Below are 24,381 nucleotides of genomic sequence, written 5' to 3' on the forward strand. Positions count from 1 at the left end.
ATCCATTTATATATAAAAATTATACCATGTACATGAGTATTGGCTACCTAGCCAAGAGCTAATGCACACATACAATATTTTATCTCCAGTAATGGTACTTAAATTTTTTTAGTAAACTCCAACAGTCAAACACAATTCTAACTTGACCTCCCTCCCCATGTGGGCGCATTTACTGAACGCTGCCTCGATGCCTTTTACTCACTCAGCATTTCTTGTTAGTTTTTAAAAACCAAAAAGAATTGATTTGTTTTCCTCTGCAGTTCTGAAATCATCCCACTCATTAGGTTGGATCTAGGAGAAAGGGAAGAAAAAAAGATTTTCTATTTTGAATGTGTTTGTAATTTTGGCAAGAAAAAAATCATCTCTGAGAATTATATTCTTGGACCCCTTGGGTGGAAGGTGACCAGTGCTTTCTTTGCAATCAACACATGTTGAACCAGTGGGAGCATGCTGGAAAGCACCTTCATTTGTCCTGGTTCTGTGACACTTGTCAGACACCTACCTACCTCTCAGCCCTCTGCTGTCCTGTAGGATTTGGCCGAAGTTGTATTGAAGAGTAGCAAGCACAGCGATACAAGAGAAGCAGATGGTGATTTGAAAGCATTTTTCCCTGGGAAAAAGAAAAAGGTTGCAGAGAATGAATTCTGCTCTCACCTAAGTTAATTGAATAGGGACCTCATGACCCACTGTACCTAAGACCAATGAATTAGTGGCAGGGACTTTTCTTTGGAGGAGGGCATTTTTATGAGTACTTTCATTTATACAGCATTTTCTTTTTGTAAAATGCTAACAAGAATTTATTAGTGAACCTTCACTGCAGACCCCAAAATGACAAGCATTCTTTTGTGTTGATGGCCCATTAGAAAAGGACCATTGGTTCCCAGGACCAAGAGATTTGTCTCTATGCCGCTGATAGGAAACTCTGGGGTTCTGGCTGAGGAGGTGCAGAAGTCAATGATAAGGCTAGTTTTGCCTTTGAGTCCAGTCCCCACAAAGTATCTGATTTTCAGTTCTGCATTTTGAGTCTTCAGAATGCCAGAAATCACAATTTGTATTGCTGGGAGTCAGCTTCAACTTCACTGTACATTTCTCATTCAGCAGATCCTCCTGGCATTTGGTGGGAGGAGATATGGTTCTGGTTTTCATGTGAGGCCATGAAACCACACAAGCGTTAAATCACAAAGCCTAATGGTGGCAGTCAAGGAGAGAACCCAGACTTCAGAACTAATTGGGACCAGAAATCAAAGCAAACAAAGCAAGGTCCTGCATTCGCCTTTCTTAAGTCCGACTGCGGGCCTTGTATTTTCTTAGCTCTTCCATATGGGTCTCAATTTGAGCAATAATAATTATTGACATGCTTTTATTGTGATCATCACTATTACAAGAAGTAATTTCCAGCTTTATGTGTGATATTTAAGAAATTAGAGGTGACGTCTCATTTAACTCTCACACACCTGTGAGTATATGTGGTAGTCTACCAATGCATGTCAAATGTATTGCAAGTGCATAGACATCTAATTGTATAAAAACTAGTGCTGTATCATCATTAACTTCTGTTCTTCACCCCCAGTACATTGGTGTTTAAAACAAGAAAGTGATTTTGGATTTTAGCCAGGGACTTTTGAGAAACAACACAGAAAATGACAAACAAGGAATAGGCATCATTCTTCTAAATCCGTTCTGTCCTCTTGAACACATCCTAACTTCCCTCTTGCCTTATTCTCTCATGATATCAATCAATATTGCAAATGAAGCAGCCAATCCCAGCCAGATTCTCTGCTGTCCACATATCTCTCTTGTTACCTGTTATTAGTATCAGATAACAAGACCAATCAGTAATTCACTTGCCCTCTTGAATGGGAGTCATTTAATTATGCAGTACACATAAAAATGATTCAAAACATATATTGGGTTGGCCAAGGAGTTCATCCAGGTTTATCTGTACGATGTTGTGGAAAAACTTGAATGAACATTTTGCCTAACCTAATATTTAGGATTTATACATTTCTATCCAACCTGGAGGAGGCAATGGCACCCCACTCCAGTACTCTTGCCTGGAAAATCCCATGGACAGAGGAGCCTGGTAGGCTACAGTCCATGGGGTCGCTAAGAGTCGGACATGACTGAGCGACTTCACTTTCACTTTTCACTTTCATGCATTGGAGAAGGAAATGGCAACCCACTCCGGTGTTCTTGCCTAGAGAATCCCAGGGACAGGGGAGCCTGTTGGGCTGCCATCTATGGGGTCACACAGAGTCGGACACGACTGACTCCACTTAGCAGCAGCATCCAACCTATCACAGTCCTGGTTCTTGAGTCTGCACTCTGAAAGTCAGATTCCAGACTAATCTTGACTGAATCACAATAATCAAGGTTGAAGAGAGGGCAGGACCAAAAACTGTTACTTTCTCATTTCTGATATTAATGTATTCCAGATTTTTTTTTTTTTAAGAAAAAGGTGCTTGCTTAAGTGACAGATGATTTTGACTTTTGCTTTGACGACTCCATAAAGGAGAAATACATTTCCTTGCAAAGTGAGAGAGCAGATCAGGTGCTAGTATCATAATTTGATTCCATAACAATTAGGTAGGAAACAAGAAAGGAAGCCCCTTCCAGAGAGACGCCTGCTCCTCAAAGGGGTTCTTAAAGAGTACACATGGGTACTATTATCCGTTATCCTAATGTAAATAGGTCAACAAGAAGTGGAATTTGATCTCACTCCAGAGCCCATACTTTTAACCAGTATTTTATATTGCCTGCCTCTTATACATCCCTCTCTTCCATGGAAGAAGAATTGCTGGTTAAGAGCTAATTGCGTTGTGCTTTGAAAAAATCCAGTCATTAAGGACAGCCCACCGTGTTCCCCAGTGGTGTCTAAACCTAGATAGTGTCAGATCACCTAAACATCACAGACAGGCCTGGGCTGAGTCTGAGCTCTGCCATATGCCAGTTGTGTAAGGCACACATTCAGCCTTTTTATCACAGGTTTCCATACCTGGAACCAAAGAGTAAGAGTCCATGCCCGATTCTTGGTTCAAGGATCCCCTGAAATAAGTAAACTCTATTTCTATACAAATATTAGGTGCTCTTTATTATCAAAATTGTTGCTCCAATGTTAATGTTGTCCTCGCTCAGTGGTTCTTGTTCAAATATACATCCCAGAATTACAAAATAATGTTGAAGGGACTCAAAGCTTCATGGTTTATATTACCCTGCTATGAGATTATGGAAGCAGAATAGTCCAAGGCAAAGCAAGCTGAATTAAGATACAGAAAACAAGAATTTTGAACTCTACTTCTCATAACCCAGCTTCAGCTTTCTCATCTATCAAATAAAAAAGATAGATAATAGTCTATTTTGTGAGGGCCAAATGAGTTTTTTTTTTTTTAATGCATGTGTTTATAAACTTGGACATTACATAAATGCAGATTATTACTATCAATCCTCATGAATTGTAATCTAGGCTTTCTGGCACGAAATAAATAAATACACATTAGCACTTAGCATCTGATTGAAAAAGCAACATATTTTTTGTTAACAAACTCATTTATTTTTTCTTTTCTTTTGTAGTGATAAGAGAAAGTTACAGGATAAATCATCTGCAAGTCTTTTGTCTTATCAAGATGGTTCATGGGATGAAGATCCTTGAAAAGCATGGAACTAGAAGGTCAATTTCCCACTCTTGACTGAACAATAAAAAGTATCTTTCCATGCCGAATACAGAGAAAGGATATCAGTGAAACATTCTATGTTTTTTCCTTGTCATCACATCATAGTCTACCATAGCTAGAACATATCCAAGAATACTTAATTAAAAAACAAAAATGGCAAGGAAACAAAACCCCATATTCAACTACAGCTATGAGATATTAAATCCTCTGTTCAAGCTCAGTTGACAGCTTTGTCCTGGCAGAGTTGGGACCAGAACTCTCCAATCACCTGACTCTATCTAGTATGTTCCTACCAGAGTTCATTACTCCTGAAATAAGGTACAAGCCAATTGAGGTGCTTATCATGGCATTTTGTTTCTTGAAAAATCTTGGAAACCATGTAATATAAAATGTCTTGCTGGTAAAGAAAGCTATTTATTCTAGCTATGAAGCAGTGTTGTTTTTTGTTTTTTTACTGTAGAACCCTACAGAACACAAGCAAATTTCATTTCAGATGATTTTCATTTTTAATATTGAGACTCCCTCATCAAAAGCAAATGCTGGGAAAGGGTTGGAAGCCAAACTTATTTATACAATAGACACTTATCCAAGGAAATGGGCTGTAGGGAAATTAGCATGTCTTGAATGATGTTATTCCTGAAATGTCAATCAGTCATTATAGCATTTGCTTCTCTCATGGTATTCTCAAAATGGATTATTGTCCCTGAATTTTTAATAACAATTTAGTGGTTCAAAATACTGACAGTGATGTATGACGACAGCTTAAAAAAAGTGCTCTGGCTTTCTGTATTGCATAAACAGAACACAATTGTGTCTCTCTAGCCAGTGTCAGAATCATTCTCGACAAAGATAATGTTGAAGCCATCTGCCAAGAGAAGGTCAAAAACATACAAAGAAAATAAATCATGACAAACATGGAATTGGCTAAAGGTTAAGGATTTAAAGGACAAACACATATTTGGAAGCACAAATCACCCCTCATAGCGTAATAATTTAAACAACCTCACCTCTGGATTCCTAAATATCTGGCTTAGTAGCTGCATGTATTTCCAGAAATATTGCAAAACTGAATGAACAAACAAATGGAAAATGTAAGCAGTAAGGATGTCAGAAACTTTTAGGTTCGTTATAGCTTGCTTTAATTTTGTACAGAGGCTCATGACTTGCAATTAACTAGCTTCTTTGCACTAGAAAAATCCTATAAATAAATGCGTTGATTCCAAAAATGTTATTCCTGTGACATTCTAGGAATTGTTGGATAACTCAGTCATAGCCTTGTGGGCAGAATAAGAAAAGTTGATATGTAAGCAGTGGCTTTGGATCATGGGCCTAAGAGTCAGTGCTGGAGCCTCAAATGACAATAAGTTATAATATTCCCTTCTCCTCCCTGCATCTATTCATTCAGAGGGTCTCTGCAGCAGGCAGTCACCATGCTTAACTCATGCAAAGCCAGCATCATGAGTAAGTAAGCTTCATTTGCATGTTCATAGACAAAAGGAAACCTCAGGAATCCTATTCACAGGGAATATTATATAAACACAGTGGAACTATGCTTCGGTCAAGACAAAAGCTAAAATTTATAGCTCCTTTCTGATGGAATTAATATTTATGAAACCAGTGTTTCCCAGAGGAAAGCTCTTCAAAAATAAAAAGTTAATAACAAGAATTGATTAAAAAAACTCTGTGTGCTCCAGTCCTTGACTCTATTACAGCCCTCATCAAACACGGCCTGGAATGATAATGAATGTTTTGATCCAACTTCATCAATAATATGCAAGCTTGTTGAAGATATGACACTTTCTGCTCATCTGCACCCCACACCCAGAACATCTCATTGCTTGGCACATGAGATGTTCTTAATGTGCATTTGCTAATCTGTTGACTGTTAACTACATGAAGATAGGAATTGTATCTTATTCTCTACTAGAACCCATTGCCAGAGCCGGGCCAGGCACAGAAAAGGTGCTCTATAAAAATTTATTTGAATAAATAAGTAAATGCCAAGTAGATCCCCAATTCACTTTCCTTCAGCACACTCCAAATAATTCCTCTTTGCTAAATTCAATAGGCTTACTTAAATCTAGCCTATTTTCATGAAGCCAGGCCCCAGAGGTCTTCTCTAGTAGGGCTTCTACTTCACAGGTAAGGAATAGCTCTCATTCCCGCAGTGGGGCTAATTTTTGTCCATTTCTTAATTTAAAAATCTTAATCTAAGCTATCTATTCTTATTTTTAAGAAACAAAAGACAGAAGTGTTTAACATAAAAGGGAAAATGGTCTTTTCACCTGTCTTATTCTTTGGAGGTATCTTTTATGCACAAAGTTAGTCAACAAAATAAGACTCTAGTTGAGGATAACTCAACTATTGCTGTGACTTCCCTGGTGGCTCAGGTGGTAAAAGCGTCTGCCTATAATATGGGAGACCCAGTTTCTATCCCTGAGTTGGTAAGATCCCCTGGAGAAGGCAACAGCAACCCACTCCAGTACTCTTGCCTGGAAAATCCCATGGATGGAGAAGCCTACAGTCCATGGGATCCCAAAGAGTAGGACAGAACTGAGCGATTTTACTTTCACTTTCAACTATTGCTAACCTATATTAGAAGTTACAGAGTGTTTTCCCCCTCAGTTAAGAGGGATGAGCAATAGATTCTTCATTTTAAGTCCCATCAGAAAAACAGACAGTAAATGCCCTATTGGACAGTCTTTTGTTTATGCCTGTCAATTCTCTGACCAAAGTATCTCACAAAATAAACTAAATCAAGATAAAGCACAGTTAACAATCTATGGTTGATATAAATTGCCCGTAGTGCCACAGTCTCTCAAAAGATTCACAAGGGTCTAAAGTGGCACAAAAGTGGCTAAATATCCGTCCCTCCTGGATTGCTTGTATTTCCAGCAGGCAGATCAGATCACTGTATTCCACTGCAGAGGATCTACAGGCAGGGCTTTCTCTCCAAGTGGTCTCAACATCCTCTTTCAGCCGAGGAACTAAATAAAGATGTCTTCCTAGCTTGTGGCATCCTGTCCCCCCACCCCCAGAAACCTGTGATGCCCATTGGGAACCATAAATATCTGTTGGGAAAAGAGAGAACAACATCCCCTTTCTCTGCTGTGACTGGCACCTCTCCCTTTATCCCTGAATCTCTCAAGAGTCATGGTCATGTCTAGGCAAAGACATCTTGGCAGAAAGCAAGGTCTCAATTTCTTTTCTGAGCCAGACTTGCCCGTTTTTCTTTCTGGCCTTTTTAATTCTAAAAGTGTTTCAGATGGTTGGCTGCCTCGGTCCTCCTGATGACTGTAAACCAGCATATCTCTCCTCCCCAGTGTTAGTGCTTATTGGGCTAAGCATGACGATTAAGAACAGATGCTGAAAAACAATGGCTCCTCTAAGTCACCTTTGGTTTTTCCGCATTGTGATTATGAATTTGAAACCCAATACCTGTTGTTGCTTTTCAAAGTGTACGTTTGTGTATATGTACAATGAAGGCTATGACCTTTATGTGTTTGCATAATGCTGATCACACTGACTATTAACTGGGTGCCTATAATCAATCAAATTCTGAAACACATGAATTCTCTTCTAGTCAGCAATACTTTCTTCTTAAGATTTCAGGCTATGACAGACATAGCATCTGGAGATGATAAACTATGTGAGTCTGTCTCTGGAATATCACTATTTCAGGGTCTGCTAACAATACTTGCCAAGTTAGATGGGGTAGGGTGGAGAATGGAAGCAAGTTGTACATTATCCTAATAGATTAAGAAAATATAATCCCATTTGGATCATTTCCTGGGCTTCCATCCAAACCATGAGATAGCTTTGCTAATCATTAAAATGTACAGGGAGAAGGTGGGCTTTTTTTTCATAACTATATTGTATTTCTAAAGGGCACTGTATTCATTTCTTTATGAGTGTAATCTAATCAGAAAAATAATTGATTCAAAGGATGATTATTCTATGAACAAACTTTCTATTGTTTTAGACTGGAACAGCAACCCTCATCCTATTTCAGGTTTTTAGTTTATACATGTATGCTAATGAATAATTATTTTCAGGAAACAACTTTAAATATTTTCAATTGCTTTTTACTGCTTCAGCAAATTTTGGTCACCCTGCAGTTAGGGTCAAGTCCATGAAGCAAGGACAACCAAGAGTAACTGAGGTTTGGAAAAACTAGAAATGCACCTTAAAGTCAAATGAACACTTTTACATGCCCTGGGTCAATAGAAGATAAACTGATTATCCATTAACATGACATGAATTTATCATGTGTACCCATTAAACAATAATAACAATGTGGGGGTGATTCACCAGGATGACCTTTGGGTTACTACATTCTTTTCATTTCTTATTTATGTGCTAACCAGGCCTGGGGTCAGTGACAAATAGATTTGTTGTTTATGTTACCAATGTGTTATAGAGACTGTTACAATTATCACTCATAATCAGAAAAAAAATCCATGCTTTTTATGAAAAATAATTCATAATAAATAAATTTTTGTTATTGTTTATGTTTCTAATCATGCTCTTTATTCTGAATGAGAAATAGTTGTATTCAGTGAATACCAATCTCTGCCTGCTGGTCTTCTTAAACTATACCAACACCTGGACTAACTATTAAATTATATAATTTAAGTGTGTTTGTGAATTCATTATCCCAAATAAATGGCTATTATTTTATGATGTTTGTGAAAAACTATTTTATACTGCTGTTTCAAAAAAGGTTTCTCTTATTTAAATGCATTTTTAAAGGCAAATTCTGAATTAATTTGATTTTTTAAAAAACTGAAAGTGGCTTCTAGACAGAGAAAGGGAGCAAATCTATGAAGATGTAGTAAGTATCAGGAACTGTGTTATCTGAATCATTTGCTTTATTTAATCTTTAAAGCAATTCATAAACTCAATAATATTACCCTATTTTATAGATATGGCTTCCCCAGTAGCTCAGATGGTGAAGAATCTGCCTGCAATGCAGGAGACTCAGGTTCAAACCCTGGGTCAGAAAGATCCCCTGGAGAAGGGAATCCACTCCAGTATTCTTGCCTGGAGAATTCCATGGACAGAGGAGCCTGGCAGGCTACAGGACGGGTGATTGCACAGTAGGACACGATTGAGAAACTAAGACACATTTTCTGAATGAGGAAAAAAACGCGGCTCTGAACATTTATAAAAAAAACATGTCCAAATTTACAGAGTTAATGTGTGGTGGAACATTCAGGGCCATTGGATGCCCAAACTGTGTGAGAGGCTGGACTATGAAATCATTAAGCCCCTGAAATGGTACACTGATTAGGATGCCGATCAGTGAAATAAGAAGCCAAAGCATCTTTCCTCATATAAAAAAGATTCATTGTAAAATTGGCTTTCATATTTCTCCATTTTCGCCATTCAGCTAGCCTGTAAATGCCTTGAGAATGTGGATTCATACTTTTTTATCTATTCTAGGGTATCTTACCATGGGCACTCAATAAATATTTGTATATATATTAGTCAGACATCTTCTGATTAATAGAAGTGGTTGAAAGTCAACTTAAAATTAGTCATGTACAAAAAATATATAACTGAAAAATGCAAGAGTAGATCTGGCACAGGCCCAGATAGATGTAGGACCTCAAAAGATGCAACATTTCTCTTTGTTTCTAAGACAGATACTTTCCATATGGTGGACATGATAGCCACCAGCAGTGCAAGACTCATATTCCTTTTGCACCGCAGTCCCAGAGCAGATGGCATCCTCCATAAGACCCTGGGAAGGACTCTAGTGTTCCTAGATTGAACCATATACCTATCCTCGGACTGATCACTCTGCCCAGGAAGAAGTATTTCAATTGCCTACACTTCTGGAGTGAATGATGTCGACTCTGAAATTTCCATTAAAATCAGTTGCCACACAAGAGGAATAATTACCAACTAGAACAGGAGGAGGAAGAGAAGAAGAAGAAAAACCATGCATTGAATTTCAAAACCAAAAGTAAACTTTGAGAGAATTTATTGCAACATTCCATGAAAGATATTGAACATGCCATATTCAGTATACAGATAAAATATCTAAGATCCAGAGAGGAAAAGTGAATTTCCCACAGCCATACAACTTGATGGGGTCAGAAGGGCACAATGTACTATGCTGAACTACTTCTGATTTTATTAGCTTTGAAAAGGGGCTGCAATAGAAAATGTATGTTTGGATTTCTCGGATGGTCCAGTGGTTGAGACTTTGCCCTTCCAAGGCAGAGACTGCAGATTCGATCCCTGGTCAAGACAGCCAAGACCCACACATCACACAATGTGACCAAAAAAAAAATCCATGACTACAAAATAATTATAATCTTCATAAAAATCAACAATATCAGCTTTTCAGAAACTTTTGTTGCTTCAAAATGAAGAAAGATCTCATGGGAAAGCAAATTGCTAGAGAAAAAGAATACTGAGATATCTCTGAAGACCACTTTTCAAGTCAAATTCAATATGACATTAGGAAGTCTATATTAAAAATGAGGACAATAACAAATGGTGAAGATGTAGAAACATTGGAACCATACATTACTGATAGGAATGTAAAATACTACAGCTCCTTATATGTGAATATTCTTAGCAATATTATGCATAATAGCCAAAAAATTAAAACAACCCAAAAGTTCATCAAATGATAAAGAGATAAACAAGATGGTATATCCATACAAGGGAATGTTACTCATCTATGAAAAGAAACAAAGTATTAATATATGCTACAATACAAACAAACTTTGAAAATATTATGTTTCATGAAAGAAGCCAACCACAAAATACTATATAGTGTTTGATTCCATTTTTAGTAAATGTCCAGAATAGGTAAATCCATAGAGAAGAGAAGTAAATTCAGTGACTGCTAGAGGACTGAAAGAAGGTTTTTGTAGAGGGTTTATTGTTAAAGCAATAAAAGTATCCTGAAATTAGATAATTGTGATGGTTGCACAACTTTGTGAATATAGCAAAACCCAGTGAGTTGTGCAATACGTACATACACACGTATTCCCATTTGAAGCATACTTATTAAGGGCCCACCACATGTTGTCTTTTATTATATGATTGGAGATACAGACACAAACAACATAGCTGTGGTTCCAGCTCTCATGGGCAGTGTTGAAAGGAAGGTGTGTTTTCATCATTCCGATAAAATCCCTTATGCCTGGTTACTGGTTAACCCTTGGTCTCATACCACCCTGGCTCCTCTCTTAAAATGGGTGAATTTTGTGGTATTAAATTATTCCTCAGTATGTTTTTTTGAAGGCATATTTTGTATTAAAAAAGAAAAAGAAAGGTGTGTTTAGTGTGCCAAAGAAAAATGCCAACAAAGGAAAGTTATTGCTTTGGTTAAGAGACATTTATGAGGATTTCCTTTAGAAACAAACAGACTAGAAAAGTCTGTATCAGGTATTGTGTTCTCTCTATTGGTGCCAGTGGCTCAGGTGGTAAAGAATCTGCCTGCAATTAGGGAGACCCAGGTTTGATCCCTGGGATGGGAAGATCCCCTGGAGATGGGAATGGCAACTCACTCCAGAAATTCTTGTCTGGAGAATTCCTTGGACAGAGGAGCCTGGCAGGCTACAGTCCACGGGGTCACAAAGAGTCAGATATGACTGAGTGATTAACACTTTTAAGAGAGAAAACTCAATAAAATGTATATTAGTGAGTGGGTTGCAGCCATAGGAAACAGAGGTTCAGTACTACAGGACCCACTGAGATGTAATAAGTTCATGTTGCAGAATTGTCTCTTTTAGGATACTGACCCCCACCCTCATCGATGGCCTTCATGAGAATGCACAACTCCTGTAATTCTGGAAAAAGCCTCCAACTAAAAGTGGTCACTGTGTACAGGAACTATCCTCCATGGCTCCAAATGAACTTAGAAATGGGCCAAGGGAATATGGGACAGGCATGAACAACAAGCGTTGTAGAAAACATCCATCAAAAATCTGTGTATATTTGCTCTCACCCAATGAACACCAACCCTGATGCTGGGAAAGACTGAAAGCAAAAGAGGATGAGATGGTTAGATAGCATCACTGACTCAGTGGGTGTGAATTTGAGCAAACTCTGTGAGACAGTGAAGGACAGGGAAGCCTGGTATGCTGCAGTCCATGAGGTGGCAAAGAGTTGAACACAACTTAGAGACTGAACAACAACAGCAATGGAATACCTACTTTTTGTGCTGGGAACTTTCATCCACATGGTAGCAGCATACTAAAATGACAGAATTGATAACTATGGAGATTAAGTTTGTCCAGATACTTGCCTCACAAACTCCAAATCTATAAAGTGGTAGCAAATAAGCATTGTGATATTAACATTCTAGCCTAGACCCCAATCTACAAGTAGCAGACAATTTTCCTTTCTATCCACACTACCAAGCTTTCATAAAGATGAATGTGTACCATCCTCAAATTTTCTTGACATAGTGAACCTCCCACTTTTGAGATTACTTTGCACACCTTTGGCATATCTTTCAAAGACTCATTTTACTTTTCAGAATCAAGTCTTGGTCATATTTAAATAAAATCCTGATAAATAAAAGAAATAGATGCATTTGAACTTTGAAAATGGAAAGTGTGAATGAGGTAGAGTCTGTGTGACCCTGTATTCTGGCTGGGAGTGAAAAATGAAAATGAAGGGTCAGGTAGACAATGTGGGCTGATAAAAGAGGGGATAAAACCATGATGTCAGAATATATCTTTGTGGATACATATTTATTTTTAAAACTTGACATTTATTTTTTGTAATTTTAATGTTTGTGACATTTTGATGCTATGTGGAAATGGAACTTACAAAACACATTGGGTTTCAAACGGTCTTGGGGGCAAAAATTTCTTGTTTCTTATTTGCAGTCTGCCTACAGAAACCCAGGAAATATTCAGTGTAGAATAGTAAGTTTTGACATTATTGAACCAACCTACAGAAGACAAGAAACGTGATGAGCAGTAACCAAGGCAATCTCTGAAGCCCTATAGTAAATCTAACGTTATAAGCTTTCAGATTAATGGGATTCAACTCACATCTGAGAACTTACTATTTATCCAACATTGCTTCTAGCTATGGACAATCCTGAGGTTCAAAACAAACTCTTAGTCATAAAAAAATCTTTGGAGACACAAAATGAATCTAAGTAAAACAGAATAGAAGGTAGGCTCACTCTTTTTAATTATAAACCCAAACTTGGTTTTCTGCTTTGCAGTTTTGGAAACTGATTTGACAACATTAAGAAAAGATTGATCTCTCAGAAGTCCCAAGATGATTTATTCCAGCTTTTGTGTCTATAATTTTCATTTTCTGTGGTTTATTGCTGACAAATCACTCTTCTTAGTCACACTCTTGCTGTCAGTATTCAGTCAGTTCAGTTGCTCAGTTCATGTCCAACTCTTTGTGACCCCATGGACTGCAGCATGCCAGCCTTCCCTGTCCATCACCAACTCCCAGAGCTTGTTCAAATTCATGTCCATTGAGTCAGTAATGCTGTACTCAACCCAGTTGCAGTGTGAACAAGGTTAAGTATTTGAGATTTGGGATTAGACAGTCCAGATTTGAATGGAGTGATCTCCAAGTCATCCTTAAGTGAGCTTGAGTGTTAGTACACCACTCTGAGACTCTGTGACTATATTTAAAAGGTGCAAATAAACAAACTCGTTAATAGAGCTTTGAAATGGCTACAGGATTTAACACTTGTAGTAAAGTTCCTAGTCGTGTCTGGCAAATAAATAGAATCACTGCGTCATTGATATTGCTGATGTTGTTTCAATCCAGTGTTGCTGTCTGGGAGCCATAAACATAGTCTTGTTTCCATCACTTCCAAGTTCTTGAGAACACCTCACATTAGTCTTCAAGTATTGACAAGAATACACTGTAATTGTCAGCTGAGACTTCCATAACAAAATTTCATAGACTGGGCTGCTTAAACAACAGAAAATTTATTTTCTCACAGTTCTGGAAGCTAGAAAGTCAAAGACCAGTATTCAGCAGGGTTCAGTTTCTGGAGAGGCATCTCTTCCAGGCTTCCAGATGGCTGCCTTCTTGCTGTGTCCCAACACAGTCTTTTCTCTGTATGCATGGTAGAAAGAAAGAACTCTCGGTTACCTCTTATTCTATTCTGCTCTATTTTATTCTATTCATCCTATTGGATTAGGGTCTACCCTCATGAACTTGATTAATTTGGCTTATCTCCATAGAGACTGAATCTCCAAACATAGCCACACTGAGGTTTAAGGCTTCAACATATGATTATTTGTGGACACAAACATTCACCCCATGGCACAGACTCTCAACAAAGCTAGTTCCCTCACCCCCTCAGACTCTGAATTTTTCTCTCTTTGACAGTCTCTCCAGAATCTTGGACTTGCAGAAATCAGCAAAAGGAAAACAAGATGCATTGGTGAATATGTTGATTGGGCAACTGATGTTGTTGATATTGAGCAACTGAACCTAAATACTTTCCAAAATGGCGGACCCTAATCATGCAGAAGCTGTCAACTTTCTGAAAATAAAAAGTGTTCAGCAATTGTGAGGAATTACTATTACATTACACAGTTTTATAAGAAAATATTATTGTCTTTGCAAATGTTATCTAGTGTTATTAACAAATTTGTAAACAGCCAATGGTCTTCCTTCTATAATATCATCATTAACACACATCATCAGCAGTATTCTGCATTTTCACAGCTCTTCTTTCAGAAGATTTAATAAGGATTTTAGAAATATTATTCCCTTTATCCTGACAATTTTCCTTACAGTTAAACAAAAGGATTTAAGAAGCTGATCATGTAAATCTGAAGTATATCGAAAGCAGCCAGCCTTCTCACTGAATTAAATCTTTCATTATGCTGAATCCCTGGGACAAAAGGACAATTTTTATGGAAAATTGTCTTAATGAAAATATGAAAGCAGCAAATGAACAAATTAATGAATAAAAATGAACAAAAATTAAAAGGTATGTGATGTGTACACTGTGAATGTGATATACATATTATGTTTACTTGAAGAATTGAAAACTATAGTACTAGGACCATTTCCTGGGTCATTTTTATTCTGCACCTCATAGGTAAGTTGTTTAATATGAAGAGCTGGACTTTTATACCTAAGGTAAAAAGATATTTCTAAGGTGCTTCTGAGAATCCATCAACAATCTTTAAAAAACATGTGAGCCATATTTTACTTCATTTTTCTTCCCGAGAACTAAGATTAAAGAAGACCTTAGGAACTATTTCCATTTAGTTATTGCTCTGATAATAGGAGAAAAAAGAGTGGGAAATTGTCAGTGTTGGTTCTGCTGTAAATGCCATGTGCAGGAGTGGAGGAATTTTAATATGAAAAATAAAAAGTGTGTTATACAGTATACAGACACCTTATACAGATGTCTAAAGACTGTGCATGATTGAACACGAAACTTCAAGGCTTGGGGAAGAGAAAGGAAATGCAGTGGTCTCTCAGAGGCTGAGCTCCAGATTCCTGAGGGAGTACCTTTATTCTATACTGTTGTCATGTAGTTGCTCAGTCATCTCCAACTCTTCTGCAACCCAGGGACTGTAGCCCTCCAGTCTCCTCTGTCAATGGGATTTTCCAGGCAAGAATACTGGAGTTAGTTGCCATTCCCTTCTCCAGGGGATCTTCCCAAACCAGGGATCAAATCTATGTCTCCTGCATTGGCAGATACCACTAAGCCACCAGGGAAAACCACTCTATACTGTAATAAATGGTAATTTGGTGAGAATTTTTGGAAAAGAATGACTTATGATTACTTAGACACATCTTTGTGCATTTCAACCAAATGAACCTTAGACAAAACGTACACCTAAGTCATTGACTCAAACCATCTTTTTTGTCCCAAATTGTTCCCAAAGCTTAACATTTTTAAATTAGTGCTCCTGAAGCATTTATTTCAAGTTATAAAAATGCAATCCTTGGGCAGGAGACCCAGGTATCATGCTGGGTCTCCTGAAAGTTTAAATCTATGTAAGATGATTTTCAACCACCATCATACATCCTATAGAAAATTTGAAGTCTTCACTGGGAATATTTAGAAATTGTAGTTCAGTTCAGTTCAGTCACTCAGTCATGTCTGACTCTTTGCGACCCCATGGATTGCAGCACCGTACACTTCCCTTTCCATCACCAACTCCCAGAGTTTACTCAAATTCATCTCCATTAAGTCAGTGATGCTATCCAACCATCTCATCCTCTGTCATCCCCTTCCTGAAAGGTTGTTGCTGAACCATGCAGAGACGCCAGGATTCTTGGCCTCCGGAGGAGAAGAATTCAATCCGGGACCAGAAACGAGGCTTGATCACTCAGAGCTTTTGTGTAATAAAGTTTTATTAAAGTATAAAGGAGATAGAGAAAGCTTCCGACATAGACATCAGAAGGGGGTAAAAAGAGTACCCACTTGCTAGTGTTAGCAATGGAGTTATACACTCTCCAATGAATCAAAAGAATGTCTACAGGTTGTAAAGACCTCACCAGACCTACTCCAATAATTTACATTTTAAGATAACAGGATTAACCAGAGGGTTTAATCCAGAGACTGTCCTGAGGCGGGGTACATTATTGTTATATAATCCTAAAGAATGAAGAGGAAAAAAAAGTTTGTTCTTTCTTCCTCCTTGAGAATTCTAGACCCTTCTCTCCTTGGGGACCCTTAGACTTCTTATCAACCTGCCCAGGAAATGACTCTTTCATTCCCTTCCCACCTTCAATCTTTCCCAGTATCAGGGTGTTTTCAAATGAGTGAGTTCTTTGCATCAGGTGGCCAAAGTATTGGAGTTTCAGCTTCAGCATCAGTCCTTCCAGTGAAAATTCAGGACTGATTTCCTTTAGGATGGACTGGTTGGATCTCCTTGCAGTCCAAGGGACTCTCAAGAGTCTTCTCCAATACCAAAGTTCAAAAGCATCAATTATCTGGCAGTCAGCCTTCATGGTCCAACTCTCACATCCATACATGACTACTGGAAAAACCATAGCTTTGATTAGATGGACCTTTGTTGGCAAAGTAATGTCTCTGCTTTTTAACATGCTGTCTAGGTTGGTCATAGCTTTTCTTCCAAGGAGCAAGCAAGGAGAAATTCTAGAGATTTCCAGTATTCCTTAGTCACTTCTGGTTCCAGTTTCCAGCTTCCATTGACTGCCTCTTCCCATTTTCTTGGTGACTTCTCTTTACTGTACTCTTATCCTCTCAATCCACCACACTCCATCTGACTCATACAAGGCAGCTCTTAGAGATAGAAATTTACTGAGGAAGAATGAAAAATACTACTGAAATTTTCAACAGACTATTTAAAATTGGACATTACTTTTTTCTTTAATAAGTCCTTTAATAATTGCTATCATCTGGAGATCCAAATATTCGTAACTTGGCACAGTAACCCCTACTTTTCCTTCCTACATCATTATATCTCCTCTACTCTCCATTATTGTCTCTTCCCACCAATTCATTTCTTTGAATAAAAGTCTTTTTATCTTTTATATTTTTTTCTTACATTTTTTTACATTTTTATTGTGTTGGTTTCTGTCAAACATCAACATGAATCAGCCATAATTGGTGGATAATTGCTTTAAAATATTGTGTTGTTTTCTACCATACAATAAGGTGAGTCAGCTATAAGTATACATATGTCCCCTTCCTCTGAAACTCCTTCCCACCCCACCTTCATCCCACCTATCTAGGTCATCACAGAGAACCAGGGCTGAGCTCCTTGTGTTATAGAGCAACTTTCTACTAGCTATCTATTTTACACATGGTAATGTACATGTTTCATGCTACTCTCTCAATTCCTGCCACCCTCTCCTTCCCCTCTTGTATCCACAAGTCCATTTTCTATACCTGTCTCTCTATTCCTGCCTTGCAAGTAGGTTCATCAGTATCATTTTTCTAGATTCCATATATATGCATTAATGTATGATACTTGCTTTTCCTCTCTGACTTACTTCACTCTGTATAACAGGCTCTAGGCTCATCTACTTCATGACAACTGACTCAAATTCATTCCCTTTATGACTGAGTGATATTCCATTGTATATATGTATCACAAATTGGAAGAAAAATTTTGCTGTCTTTATTGCCTTCTTCTAATCTTTTCCTAAATATCTAACCTTCCACTTACAAAGAGTTTATCAAGGTACTTCCCCAAACAAATATAATTCCCTCCCTTAGGGAAATAGCTACCAGTTAGTAAAATATTTTATTAATTTCCCTATATAAGGAAACTCTGAAAACCTAAGCCATTTCAGACAAAATTGTGAGGATCTCAGTACAACCTCTCATTTTGCTTTCTAAGTGAAAAGCATCCTAAGTTTCACCATTAGCATTATGGCATTTTAATATCAGACAATCATATAGTCTCATATTATATTTCTTCATGTAGCTACAATGGAATAACGATGTATTTTTAAATTACTGACTTGGCCCCACTTAGACACAAGAGCAACTTCAAGCTGGATCTTTTGTGCTAAGAGATGTCAAGAGGCAAATGGCTCAGTTACGGTCACTAACTTTCAGTCAGTCCCTAGACTTGGGAAGCCAACGGGCATGGTGTGAAATTGAAAATAAAGAGTGACTGTATCTATTTCTGCATCATATGTAAAAATTTGGCATCATTTATGGGCAGAGCTGGAGTATGGAACAACTAGAAAAATGTCACTTCCGTATATATTTAGATCTCACCATCTATGAGAATTGTTTGTCCTCGATGGGCATGTGTGCACATGTGTGTGTGTGTGTGTGCTTGCCAACGGTTACCCACTAGATGCCAGAAGAACTAGAAGACTAGTCTGCAACTCATGCTGTTGGGAAACTTTTTAAAATACTTATTCTTTTTATTAAACCTTTCAATTAAATTAAAGAAATTAATATGTCATAAAAATAATTTTCAAAATTTAAGACAAAAGACTTCAGAGATAAAAATAGATGAGTCCTTCACTATCTTCAAAGTCAACTACCTATAATTCAAGTAAAAAGATAACATTCACATATAAATTTTGAGACAAATACTATTCAGTTTAATGGGGGAATTAGCAAATAAATTGTAGAAGCTGAAATAAGTTTTCTCAGGTTGAAGGAAATTAGATTAATTTTTTTTTTTGGCGGGAAACTCTTAAAGAGACAAAATTTAAATGTCTGAAGCCACCTGTACTGTGGGGCTAAATCAGAGTATCAAAGATCATGAATCCAGTTCTCCTGGAGTCTCTCAGACATTATATTAAATGTATTATTTCTAACTTGAGGAAATAGACTGATGAGGGAGGAAATCCTGAAGTGAGACAAATCTTTGGTTAGTAATTTCCAAAAGATGGATGGTTAGGGAAGGCTTACTTCCAGAGGAAAACAACTCTGATCCCGGAGGGAGACAGAAAACCAAGAACCATGGTAGACTCATAGGCTGGCTTTGGTTTGAAAAGGCCTCGATTTCCCACTTGTGTGTTCAATCCTTTTGATTTCCCCCTGCTGAACAGTATATGAGAGATCCCTAGAACCATCTGTGCATAGTGGAGCATGGGAGCAAAGAAATAAGCAGTAAGGGCAAGTAGGTTCTGCCCCATATATCCCCTCTCCTGGCCCCAAGAAGGAAGCATCCCTCCACAAGGAAACTGCCAGGAGTTCCAGGCTATGAAAAGCAGTGGATAGAACTGTGCAGTGTACCCGGCAGAGCTGTGAATCATGAGATAGAGCATGAGGTGTGGATGAGCAGCTGCCAAGAAGTGATTTAGGAAGAGCAAGAGATCAACAGATCTGTATTCCAATATATACCAAAGGAGGTGACCACTGAAGGGACTGGGAGCTTGTCTTACTCTTGGAGGAAGAATAAAACAGAATCTGGCATTTCCAAGTGCATTAGCAATATGAACTTGAAGCCAAAAGACATTACAGTCTAGTAATGTTAAAGAGTTGACTCACTGGAAAAGACTCTGATGCTGGGAGGGATTGGGGGCAGGAGGAAAAGGGGACGACAGAGGATGAGATGGCTGGATGGCATCATGGACTCGATGGACCTGAGTTTGAGTGAACTCCGGGAGTTGGTGATGTTCAGGGAGGCCTGGCGTGCTGTGATTCATGGGGTCGCAAAGAGTCGGACACGACTGAGTGACTGAATTGAACTGAACTGAACTGAATGTTAAAGAAAAATAGAGGGAATATTCTTTCGCTAATTCTGATCTACAGGCAAGTCTAATGTAAAGAAAAGAAATGTGAACTCTTTGAGAGATACCGTTTTGAAGTTGAACTCTTGAAGATATTTTGGAAGTACCAGCTATGACGTTTAATAACATTAATTTCTCAGAGTAGTCAAGTGTTTTCCAATTTAAAAAGGACTAACATTTTTAAAAAAGGAATTGCTTTGGAAAGACATAGATCTGGTAAAAGTGCAAATGATTACTTTGTTCGCTGGAGAGCAGCCTAGGAGAGACACGCATAGCCTCGTGTCACCTGCTGTTGTTTTCTTGACTCGGATGAGCGGGCATCCAACATACCAATCCATATCAGACACTCCCCCTTTTGTCTCTTCTAACAGAACCTGGCTAACAACTGACAGTGAGTTCATGTCTTCAGTAATCAAAGCTTGTTTCTGACTTCTTTCAAAAGGAAATAACCACAATGCTTTAGCTGAGTGTGATATCACTGAACTATAATTATTTCTGGCTCAGAGGGGTGCATAAGAAGGCATTTTGTAAAATCTGTACAGTACAGGAATAATTCATCAAGTAGCACAAGACTTTGCTAGCATATTGTGATAGTTCATTTTATGTGTCAACTTGACTAGGCCATGGTACCCAGATATTTGTGCTATCTGCTCAGTCTTATCTGACTTCTTGCAACCTCATAGACTGTTTTCTGCCACGCTCCTTTGTCCATGGACTTCTCCAGGCAAGTATACTGGAGTGGGTTGCCATGTCCTTCTCCAATCCGGATATTTGATCAGGCACTATTCTGCATGTTTCTGTGAAGGTATATTTTTATGATGAGATTAACACTTAAATCATAGACTTTGATTAAAGCAGCTTACCCTCCTTGATATGTGTGGGCCTAACTCCATCAGTTGAAGACCTTAATAGGAAAAACAACTGACCTCCAAAAAAGAAAAGGAAATTCTGCCAAGAGACTGCTTTCAGACTCAACTGAAAATCACCTTTTTCTTGGTCTTCAGCCTACCAATTTTCCCTTATGATTTCAAACTTGATAGCCTTCATAATTGTGTAAGCCAATTCTTTAAAGTAAATCTCTCTCTCTCTGTCTATCAGAATCCTAATAGTGATAATAAGTATATCTCACACCATGATTATTTTTAATTCATGGAGAAAAATTCATTTTTTAAATCAGAAGGATATGCCACATTATAACTGCAACAGTTTTTCCATATACCTGCTTACTCTTTCTTGTTTATGAATATCCTTGAAAGAAGACAGAAATCGTCACCTCTTCCTTGAGCCACACAATCTGTAGAGAATCTCTTAATTGAAACTAAATGTCATACTGGTGCTCAAGAAACTGCTTGAAATTAGGTGGGAATTCAATTAAGAGTCACCCACTTGCTGCAGGATGAGGAAGGGAACCTGACAAAGAATAACACAGATGAGGCTAATGACACGGAAACCCCACTCTACATGGAGTGGGAGAGGAACAATACAGAGTGGATTCCACAGTGTTTGTAACAGTGCGATGTCAAGAAATTTTTAGGTTGCTCATCCCTCCACAGTTACTTTACTGCCACTAAAGTACAAACCCCAAAAGCATCATATTCAAACCATAAAAATAAAGGAGAAATCTCTTACATTCAGAACTCCACCCACATGGAAATCCCAATGGCTTAGCTCAAAAGCCAGAAGTATTTGAAAAGAATACCACTTATCTATTAAGCACTGATCTTTCTACCAATATTTTCAGACTGAAGAATTTGACTATGTAAGACATTCAGAAGAGTCACTAGAACTGCTTTTAGTAGGATTTCTTATTTAGAAACACTACAGTTTATAACATAAACTAAAGTAGGAGTTATTTTTCTCAAAAGTATTAATTTCTAGGTTCTTTGGCTAATGTATTTCTGTAGATGTCAATGAAACTATTCACCAAAATGTACAAAATAACTGAATTAAAGTAGAATTTTGCAAGTACATATTTCAAGAATTCAAATGTCTAAGTAGGCAGTCCCAACCATGAATGTTTATTTACTTATAAAGTATATACTTGTAATACTTAATAAAGTGTCATGAGTATTATAAAACAAATATAAAAGTATAAAAATGTAAAAGATAAAACAAATGCATTTTTAAATATCAGCATTTTCTTTCTTTATTCTGATGGTAAAGAATCTTCCTGCATACAGGAGAATCAATCCCTGGGTCAGGAACATCCCCTGGAGAAGGAAATGGCAACTCACTTCAGTATTCTTGCCTGGAGAATTCTATGGACAGAGGAGCCTGGCAGGCTACATTATATGGGGTTGGACTACAGTCCATGGGTTCACAAACAGTGGGACACGACTCAGCAACTAACACTTTCTCTTTCTTTATTCTAACAAATGGCCTTGTGCAGACCCTACTAGAGGAACAAATGCCATGAAGAACACCACTTCAATTTCTGGCTATCTGTGCCCCTATATGAGCTTTCCAGGTGGTGCTGGTGGTAAAGAATTTGCCTGCCAATGCAGGAGATGCACATGGTCACCCACTCCAGTATTCTTGCCTAGAGAATCCCATGGACAGAGAAGCCTGTCAGGCTACAGTCACACAGTCAGACAGGACTGAAGCAAATTAGTTCACCTGCATAAAGCTCATATTTAATATTAATATTCTGGAAATATACAAGTAATAACATTATTGTAGCTTGATAAGTACAAATCAGTCCGATGTGGTCTAAGTGAAAGTTGTTCAGTCATGTCTGATTCTTTGCGACCCCATGGACTATACGGTACATGGAATTCTCCAGGCCGGAACACTGGAGTGGGTAGCCTTTCCCTTCTCCAGGGGATCTTTTGAACCCAGGGATCCAACCCACGTCTCCCATATTGCAGGCAGATTCTTTATCAACTGAGCCACAAGGGAAGCCCAAGAATACTGGATTGGGTAGCCTATCCCTTCTCCAGCAGATCTTCTGACCCAAGAATTAAACCAGGGTGTTTGCATTGCAGGCAGATTCTTTACCAATTGAGCTATCAGGGAAGCCCTGAATGTGGTCTAAGATACTTTTATAAAACATATCTCAGAAATTCCATTATAATAGTGATATAATAAAAAATCTGATTTTTCTCTTTTATGTTTCCAGGTAAAGCCGTCTCTAAAGCCCTCAAGAAGTCACTTCAATTCTTCCTTGGTAGATAGTTCCATATCTCTCCATTCAGAACACTTAGCTTGGCTGGGTGTTTTTTTTTTTTTTTTAATGGCATATTGTGTTCTACTTTTGTAGATTTATTTTGTTTTCATTCTGTCTCCTTCAATACAAATTTATGCTTTCAAGGTCAAACACAATGCCTTCTGTGCCTCTCACACTCCTGCATACAGTGAATAATCCTAAGAGTCATGTAGCATTTACTTGGTTCTTCAGAGAAGAAAAATAATTCATGATCTCGCTCTGGTCAGAAAAAGCACAAAAAAAAAAAAAAAAAAAAAAACACTTCAGTGGTGTCAAACAATTCATGGTGGCCTTTATTTGGAATGCATCCTCTTGAAAGGCCAGCTTGCTACTAATATATGCTATGGACCAGTTGAACTATAAAATGAGCAGGGTTTATGACACAATATCCCACAAATTTTGCCAACCACATCCAGGCCCTCACTGTGGGGTAGGGTAGGGACAGCAAGGTTCAAATGCAACCTCCCACAGAAGAGCAGAGTGGACACTCAGTACTTGTCACTGAATTTGGGGATGCACTTGGCCACCATTTCCTAAACGGAAGGTCAGACCTCAAAACCTTCCTTATGAAAAGATCTGTGAAGTTCTGAAGATCTCTCTGGCCCACAGTAGGAGATTCAGGATGTTCAGAACAAAAACTTAGGGCCAAATTAAGTTTTATGAATTGCTAGTCATTTCCTCAATAAAGTTGTGGGTTTACTGTAAAAGACGAAGTATGTGGGGGAAAAAAAAGTATTACTCTGCATAGGACCATGAAATGTATTTAGTTTCAGCAGAAGCCGAGTATCTCAGAGCTGGAAGGAAATCCCTCTGCCCAACTTTTTCGTTTATTTCTATCTCTTTGATTTTTTAGATGAGGATGCTGGGGGTGAAACAAATTTTCTGAGTTACACAGATAGCTAGTGAATGAGTCAAAATTAGACTCAGGGCAGAAAACATAAGAGACAACACAAAGAACAAATTCTTTATACATATGGGCCTTAGATTTTTAAAGCATGTGCGTGCATGCTAAGTCGCTTCCTTCGTGTCAGTCTCTTTGTTACTCTATGGATTGTAGCCCCTCAGGCTTCTCTGTCCATGGTATTCTCCAGGCAAGAATACTGGAATGGGTTGCTGTGCCCTCCTCCAGAGGATCTTCCCCATCCAGGGGCTAAACCCGTGTCTCTTATGTCTCCTGCACTGGCAGATGTGTTCTTTCCCGCTAGCACCACCTGGGAAGCCCTTTTAAAGCGTATCAGTGTCAAGTTGCTAGAGGAAAAATAAAGAATCAGAAAGAATGTGTCAATTTTCCAAGTTATTTCAAACCTTAGACTCACATTGTAGTTTTATTTTTTTAATTGCAAACATATTAAA

This window comes from Bos javanicus, chromosome 2 (genome assembly GCF_032452875.1).
Source record: "Bos javanicus breed banteng chromosome 2, ARS-OSU_banteng_1.0, whole genome shotgun sequence".
NCBI lineage: Eukaryota > Metazoa > Chordata > Mammalia > Artiodactyla > Bovidae > Bos > Bos javanicus.